This window comes from Sinocyclocheilus anshuiensis, unplaced genomic scaffold, assembly GCF_001515605.1.
Source record: "Sinocyclocheilus anshuiensis isolate Anshui unplaced genomic scaffold, SAMN03320099.WGS_v1.1 scaffold41, whole genome shotgun sequence".
Taxonomy (NCBI): domain Eukaryota; kingdom Metazoa; phylum Chordata; class Actinopteri; order Cypriniformes; family Cyprinidae; genus Sinocyclocheilus; species Sinocyclocheilus anshuiensis.
Window position 1 is genome coordinate 586,042 of NW_015539849.1, and position 8,240 is coordinate 594,281.

An 8,240-nucleotide genomic window follows, 5' to 3' on the forward strand; every position below is an offset into this window, starting at 1 on the left:
GTCCTCTTTTGGAAGGCCAAACAAAGTAGTTTCACTTTTACAACGAAACACAGCGTCACACACGGCGGCTAGAGTGAGGAACGGCCGGCGGGCTTGGGAACGGCGCGGCCAGCGGATTCGACGAAGGAGCGTCCGACAGGCTTGCGGCAACCACATGTGGCGACCCCGGGCTGGACTCCGCTTCGTCCACGGTGAAAGCCGATCCGGCGATCCACAGCGCGAAGTTGATGTATTTCCTCAGCGACCAGCACGGATCAGCTCCAGGCATGACGAAACGATATCGTCCTCTTTTGGAAGGCCAAACAAAGTAGTTTCGCTTTCACAACGAAAGACACAGCGTCTTCATGACATGGCGGTAGCAACAATACTACAGTGAGAATAAAAGTTATGCCTTCTTTCTTTGCGTGAACATTTGGGTGGCGTTATGCAAATCTTCCCACACAGTGACGTAGACATGTGGGGGCGTGTTTAAACGAGGCATTTTAGGAGGGCGTGGTTGACTCTTTTATAAAGAATTTCTCTTTGGATTTGAGACTTTAGTCTTTGCAACTTTACAGATCTTCTTTATGCACCAAGAGCTTGTAACACTTCAAAGAGAAAGGAAAAATTGAAATTGCATCATATGACCCCTTTAAGGTGCCATTTATTAACATTAGTTGATGTATCAGGTATCATGAACTAACAACAAACAACAATTTACTAATATAACTTCTTATTAATTCACAAATACAGCTATTGTTCATATTTCTTTTTAATATTTTAATATATGAATACATTAATCATTTAACTAATGAGAATGTATTAGTACACGCAGAAATTAATATTACCATTATTATTAGAATTATTATTAATTATTTTGAAGTTAATGTATTATGAACTAACAATGATCAACAATTTACCAATCTATCTCAATATTAATTCATAAATATAGTTATTGTTCATTGTAAATATTAATTTATGTATTTATTTAGTTATTTGGAATCTAAAGAACAAAAAATAGATATACAATACAATATAATACAATACAATACAATACAATACAATATAATATACTTCAAACTCACCACTAATGCTATGGAGTTGTGTGTGTTTTCCAGTGTTTTGCAATGCAGTTGCTAGGGTGTTCTGTGTGGTTGCTAGAATGTTTGCTTACTGGTCCAAGTCAAACGAGTCCACCCACAAGTATATTATTATTATTAATAATCTGGTCTCTTCATATAACTTGGCACCCTTCTTCATTTTACTAAAAGCAACAATAATAGTGATGCTTGCCTTAGTCCTGCATTAAATCATTCCAAAATGCAAGTGTCTAAACCTGTGTTCCTGTTTTATGCATATGTACAAGCACACTGAAAATGACATTAAACCCTCTGAAATGTTATAGGGCCGACCGCAGTCTGTTAAAGTGTGAAGCAGGAGGCTGAAGTTTCATGAGAGTATTGTGTAAGCAGCCATATGTCAGCTTGTTAAATGAGATTAGAGATCACTGGCTGTGCCGCTGAGGTGAAGTCTGAACCTAATAATTTCCATGTAAAAGAAGATACCAAAAGAGGAGGCCTTCAACTTAATATCCACCACTAAACACTTAAGAACTGCAAATTAGTCCAACACAAGCAAAAATCTCTAAGCAAGTATGCCTATTGTATTCAAAAGCAAGATTTTTTCCTAGAAATGCTCTTTTAGCCAGCATTACAACAGACACGATCAATTGTAAGAGGTGCTGACACCATAGTAAAGTCCCCTGGACAAATGTCAATAAGCTCTGAAGAGAGACTCCTCAATAATCTGAAGCATTCTTGTGTATTTGCCAGTTTAATAACAAGACATTCAAAGTCCAAATGGCATATTGGTATGCAAAAACAAAAATAGTTTACAGTAATGCCCTTACAATGGAAGTCTATGAGGCAAAGCATAACAGATGTTTAAAAGCAGCAATTTGGAGCTCATACTTTTGTGAGTTAGTGCTTATATTAATTATTTCATACAAAAATGTGTTATTTGAGCTGTGAAGCTCAACTGTCCTCCAGCTGCTGTCCTTGTCTGCAGTGTAGAAATAGGATAAGCGTCTGCCCATGAATGTCACTTCGCATGATAGGAGAAAGAAATGAAGGGAGGACCGGATGATAATAGCACCATACATTATGGACCAATTCAACTGTAATTTTATCTGAGGGAAGAGATTAAATTATTTGGTAACCAAAAAAAATGTCACAGATGCAGGCCACAGAGCTTCACTTCTGTTGAACTCAAGTTAGGGTGACCAGACGTCCCCGTTTTCAGGGGAAAGTCCAAAATGTTGTCCTGTTCCCGAACGGAGCAGTCCCTAGAAATGTGCCAGTTTACAGCACATTTAAAACAGCCCGCAAATACACTTCAAAAAGGCCGACCAATATAACCTGCTGGTTACAAGAGCAATTGTATAGTCCAGGGGGGTACAAACTCATTCCTGGAGGGCCACTATCCTGCAGAGTTTAGCTCCAACCCCAATTAAACACACCTGAACAAGCTAATCAAGCTCTTATAGGCATAATAGAAACGTCCAGGCAAGTGTACTGAGGCAAGTTGGAGCTAAACTCTGCAGGGTAGTGGCCCTCCAGGGCCAAATTTGGACACCCCTGGTCTAGTCATTATCTTCACCAACAGGGGGGCTGTGAGTTACACTGCGCCGCCCGCAACTTTAGCCACGAAGAACTGAACCTGGACAAGAACAGAGCACTATTATCATCAATTATCAAAGATGCTGCTATCGGTTTCAAGGTAGTCACTAATTACATGTTAAATTTAAGTAATACTGTTTGTATGTTTAATATAATGTGGGATTTTTTTGCACACAATTTTAAATGTTCCTGAACGTTACCCCAGCACAACAGTAATTCCCACACACACACATCTTATTGATATCAGAGATGGTCTTATTATTGGGAGATACCAGGGGTCTGTGGTTTTACCATTAGAAAAAGCGTAATGGTCAACTTAGATCACGTGTGACTTGATAACCAATCACATTACAGCCTTGACGTCATTGAATTTCTGTCAATCACTGTTTGCAGATACCATATGAATGGGAAGTGCCGTAAACTGACACCTGTAGCAAAACTGTCAGTGACTTCTTTTATAAAATAGCTTTTTTTTTTGGTGTAAAATAGTTCAACCCAAACTATTGTTTAATGGCAAACAAGCTGGTTGGCTGGTTTTAGATGGTCTTACCTGGTCATAGCTGGTTTGTTAGCTGAAAAAATAAAATAAAAAATCAGCTAAAACTAGCCTATCCTGGTTGGCTGGTTTAAGCTGGACGTAGCTGGTTTTAAGTTGGTCAAGCTGGTCTCCCAGCATTACCAGGTTGGTGCTAAGCTGGTTTTATCTGGTTAGTCAGCTGGTCTCCCAGCCTGACCAGCTAAAGAAGTGGTCAAAATCCCACTAAAACCGGCTGCTAAACCAGCTTTGACCAGGCAAAATAATAAACCCAATTAGGGTTAGTTATGATACATTTCCAAAAGCACAAACATAATATAACATATGTTAAAGAAGTAATTTAAAAACAAAAACGTACAAAAATGTCTGTTTTTCATTCATAGATATGAGATTTCCACGATATTTTGACCACTGAAATAGAAACTATCCCCAGTTTCCATTTCAGAAATCTGCTCACGCCAAATCATCCTTTAAAATAGTCAAAAAGAGACCCAGACACATTCAGGCAAAAACATTCCAATAACGGAACAGTCTGTGGGATGATGAAGAGCAAAGCAGCATAAAAATATTCACGTTTAATAACGTCAACCTTTGCCCATAATACAAACAGATGGGGCTTGTTTTTCTAATGAAACCACTGGCTATTTTAGTCGCTGCTCGTTAGCTGTGGACAAAACACTGGAGCATGTGGCGCCGGGTGCAGCGCAGTGGGTCTGAGAGCACCACCAGACCGTGCCTGACCGGCCGAGCCGCACCCAGAGATTTCCACCCGCCTCAGGAGAGCTTGTTTATCACACAGCTGAGGTGTCATCCTGAACATGGATGAGAAGGGCAAATATCTGCACCCTGTCCAAAACCACAAGCCTCTCTTTCCCATGTCGTGCCTGACCCCGTCCTTCATCATATTTGATTAATAATCCCCCCGTGACATGAACAGGATTTGAGATAATCTAGGCTAAAATAATTAGGAGCTCCCATAAAAATGAAAAGAATAAACTTTCTTCAGCATGGATGGGTTTATCAGTGCTGTTATTCATACGTCGTCTTCCCGCCAAATAAAAAACAGTATCTCATTGTGAGTAGTGACCTCTGCTGGTCATATGTCGTAGTCAGTAGGTTTTGCAACTTGAGGAGAGTTTGGAAGTGGCATCTGTTTAACAAGTGTGTCAGCACTGCAGCCAGTGCAAGACATTCTAGTGAGTTCCACTGTTGTTTTAATGGCTAGTTTATTACTAGAGGGACCTTATTACAACTAACACAGCATTTAAAGGGATAGTTCACCCCAAAATTTCAGTTTTGCCATCATTTACTCACCCTTATGTGGTTTCATACCTGTATAAATTTTTTCTGTTGAACACAAAATAAGATATTTTGATGAATGTTAGTAGCAAAACATGCTGGTAGCCACCCCCCCACCCCCTTCTTTTCCCTAACAGAAGAAATAAATTCATACAGGTTTGGAACAGCACGAGGGTGAGTAAATGATGACAGAATTTTCATTTTTGGGTGAACTAACATAGGCATTGAAGACCGTAATATTGATTGTTTTCAGCGTATTTAGTATTTCAGTTTGGCCATTTCTGTGTATGAGTGAAAAAAAAAAATTACAACAGAGCATACAGATAAATATCAACATGATTTCTTCATTATAAATTATATGACTACTATAACAATTACAGGGAAATGGAGTTGAAAAATTAACATGTCTTTTAAAATCTGGTAAGACTGATGATGACTGGAACAGATGTATCAGCCGTCAACAGAACAAAAGTCTAATCTTCCATAATCTTTCATTAAAAGATTATCTGCTCATTAAAAGCACTTGGTATTAAAAGAAACTGTCAAAGTATAGCCACAGTAAGCTCTTTTCTTCAAAAATGTGATTATACAGGAAAATCTCTGAAATCTAAAAAAAGGACCAAAAATAAAGAAATAAATAAAAAAGCAAAAGCAAAAGAAAATTGTGCAAGATGTTCTTGTTCTATTACAGAAGAGTGCAAGATTTGGATTTTTGCTCATCATCGTCATCTGGTCCCGCTTTCTTCCTGTTTGGGTCGTTAAGCTCATCAAAGAGTATGCTGTCAATCATCTCCTGTTGCCATGGAATTGGCACTGCCCCTGTGCTGAATTCCTTAAAAAACTTCTCATCATTAACATCAAATTCAACTCCCTTAACCTCAGAGAAGTCCCGGATGTTGCCTGTGTCTTTAGCGTACACAACATTGGGTTTGGGCACCCATGGAGGTGCAATAAGCCCTGCTTCTAGCCGATGGATGTTGATGGATTTGAAGAACTCATGCTTCCGCGGGTCATCCCTGAGGGCAAAAAACAGTTATGGATAAATGTATGGTTTACGGCATGAAGTTTACCCATAATTATTTGAAATATTAAAGGAATAATTCACCTATATTGACTTACTATCATGTCATTCCAAAACTGTATGCTGTATGTTGTATGTGGTATACTATATCTAAAAATGTTTGTCAAAAGTTCCCATTAAATTATGCAAAATTAATTTCCATGTTTTGAGAACTTCCACATTTTAAAAGTTCTACGAATGTTTTTTCCTTCCTTCCTTCCTTCCTTTTTTTCTTCTCTTGGGGCTCATGCAGTATTTTAATCTTTTGAAGCCATTCAACAGCATTATGACAAACCAAACAAACCAAAATCATTATATCCAGGCAATCTTCCCCTCTGTCACAGCTTTCAAATCAAAAGTGGCACCAGTACTGCAGGTTGGACATCAATAACATCAAACGCCATTAGTTTTTGCAGGCCTTGTGACTAAATGCCTTGACATCAAACCTAATGGGTCTTTCAGCACCATTCTTGACTTGAGAGCTGAAGACTGTCAGTAAATAATAACTTAAATGTTAGCTTAGTTTCCACACACAAAACTATGAAAAGGCATAAGAAAACTAAAAGCTGAAAGTGCATGAGTCATATTGAATACTTATGGTGATTTTATGATTGATGTTTTTGGCCATTCTTGACAGATGTGATGGAAACAAACTGCACAACAATTCTTTAAAAAAAAATTCTCCTTCTGTGTACCATGGAAAAAATAACAGCGCACAGGTTTGGATCAACATAAGGGTGAATAATGACAGAATTTTCACTTTCCTTTAATAGGATTCAAATAAAAATTTTAATGGGTTGAAATGGTTTCAGCAACTGACTTTGGGAATAGTATTATATGTTATTATATAATTCAAACCTATGAGCAATGACGCTGAAATTGAATCTGTTGGTCTCTTCACCCACACAATGAAAAAACCCAAAGATATTATGTTTTAACATTCATGCTTTGCTTCATCCAAACCCAGTGCTGAGGCTCCAAACCCACTGCCAGTGCTCTCATTGAGAAAGGCTGACAGAAACGGTCTGTTTCTTCAATTTACTGCCACAAAGGCTTGATTTTGCTAACAGAGTAAAGCTTCTGCTCCTATGTTGGCATGCAGAGGGCAGAGTTGGACTGACCACGTCCTAATAATGACCTGGAGTGGAAATAGTGTGTCCTCTTGCCATGAAACACAGAAACGCTGCCACTTACTTGCAGCCGAGGCGGTCTTCAATGTTGCACTCCGGAGCAGGTTATCTTCAGAGAACAAGTTACTATGGTTACTTACATACCCTGAAAGTAACCTCCGATTTTGGAACCGAAAGCCGCTTGCTTATCCTCAAACATACCCGGGTATGTCACATAACCTGCTTTTTGGAATACCCCCCAGATGTTAGGAGCTGGGCAGGTAAACCTCACTTCCCTGACCTCAAGAGCTCTTCAGCATCCTTGTTAGTGTGCCCAATTTGCATGCTTGTTGATGGTGGTTCAAATCCTACTCTGAGCCATGTGAGAAGAACCAGTTATACTTCAGTGCCTCCAGGAACAGGGTTGGGAAACATTTCTTTAGGACAGGGGTAGCCAACCCAGCTCCTGGAGAGCTACCATCCCGAAGAGCTCAGATCCAACCCCAAACAAACACACCTGAACCAGCTAATCAAGGTGTTACAGTCGGCATGAAACGGAAGTTGCGATTGTCTTTTTTTCTCTACTGTGACGTCTATTCGAGTGAAACGCCATCTGAAATGAGAGGGCGGGACTTGATTTCATCCTTCGGGAATTTATTGGATCGTTGGAAGTTGGGGCGTTGCCAACAAAATGGAGGCAGACCTGAATGCCAGTTTGCAGTTTAGTGGTGGGGGATTTCTCTCCACTGGATTCACAGCCGACACCCAAGCATGAATAAATGTTTTTTTATTGAGGATGACGTCGATGATCAACGGCACAAAACCTGCCTAAACAGCGCGCAAGAGAGAGAGAGAGAGAGAGAGAGAGAGAGAGAGAGAGACTGTCTGAATGACTGAGCGCGTCCTCCATCAGGTTGTCATATTCATGAAAAAAAAAAAATTAGTTTGTTCTAAGAGTAATGTTGTTGTAATATCCTAATATCTTTTCAATGTTTAAGGGTAACGTACTCCCTCATGACTGGTGTCAGTGCTATAAAGTGAAGCATCAGCTTCAGCTTTTCCCCCCGTCCTTTATTCCAAACGTCACTGATGTCACTGCAGCTGTTGGCAGTTCAATATAGCTCCACCCTTGCGCCATAGCTCGTGACCGGAAGAGCAGAGGAGTCGTTTTGAGGGGGAGGTGAGGTTAACGTTTTTGATTAAAGATTACGAGGGCACATGAATTAAAAAAAAGAATGAAGTGCACGGATAAATTATTTATAATAAACACTACAGTATTCGTATTTCCCACTCTGACCCCTTTCGTTTGCCAGCTTCCATGACTGAAATGAAATGCGCTGTGTTTTCCGGCAACTGGCAACCCGGGGTGCCGAAATACAACTGGGTAAACTGGCAGTGGGCGGGTTTCACAAACCAAAACAGAGACCGACATTCCGGCGAACATTTTCAAAGGAGAATAACAGACTGTAGCATTGTTTTTCAGATAAACAAATATGTTGCATGCAAGCATGTTTCTTAAATATCTGCAAACATATTATGGTATTTTTATGCTTTAGTAGAGTCAAAAACTTACATACAGC

The 8,240-nt window shown here is 39.6% G+C and overlaps 1 pseudogene; it reads right to left on the bottom strand.

Moving 5' to 3' along the window:
* Nucleotides 1-5,457: 5,457 nt before the first annotated feature.
* The window catches only part of LOC107684625 (rhodopsin kinase 2-like), a 10,145-nt pseudogene continuing 7,362 nt past the window's right edge, over nt 5,458-8,240 (bottom strand).